Here is a 569-nt window from a genome sequence, read left to right on the forward strand (position 1 = left end):
GACCCGCAGGGCGGCACTCGGCCCGCCCCCTAGGCAGCTGCCGGCCAGGGAAGGGCTGAAGGACCTCAGGGTGAGACTTGCGTTGCTGGACCTTCCCTCCCCGACAGCACCCGGGAGCTGAGCACCGCTCGCGGGCCAGGAGGCAGGACTGCCCCCTAGGCAGCTGCCGGCCAGGGAAGGGCTGAAGGACCTCAGGGTGAGACTTGCGTTGCTGGACCTTCCCTCCCCGACAGCACCCGGGAGCTGAGCACCGCTCGCGGGCCAGGAGGCAGGACTGGCCCGGGCAGGTCAGTGAGAAGGGAGACAGAGGCCCAACACGAAGCGCCCCAGGCACGCAGGGGACAGGGGCTGTGGGGACAACCGGGGAGGAGACAGACGCGGAGGCCCTGGGAACGGGTGAAAGAAGTGGGGCCTCCGAGCTGAGCCTGGGGCGGAGGAGAGGGGGGCAGAGGGGGGGCGCCCTGGGCAGCTGGGCCACTGCAGGCAGGCCTCTAGCAGGAGCTGTGTGAGGGGAGGGCAGCTGTTTGCGCCCATGGAATAGGGGGCCAGGGGACGGGGGTCCTCAGCGG

At 71.0% G+C, this 569-nt stretch overlaps 1 protein-coding gene across 1 annotated transcript in view; it reads right to left on the minus strand.

Moving 5' to 3' along the window:
* Positions 1 to 569, minus strand: part of SNAPC4 (small nuclear RNA activating complex, polypeptide 4, 190kDa) — an 8,544-nt gene that overhangs the window by 7,674 nt on the left and 301 nt on the right. The gene's annotated exons all lie outside the window — the stretch shown is intronic.

This window comes from Myotis brandtii, unplaced genomic scaffold, assembly GCF_000412655.1.
Source record: "Myotis brandtii unplaced genomic scaffold, ASM41265v1 scaffold691, whole genome shotgun sequence".
Classification (NCBI taxonomy): domain Eukaryota; kingdom Metazoa; phylum Chordata; class Mammalia; order Chiroptera; family Vespertilionidae; genus Myotis; species Myotis brandtii.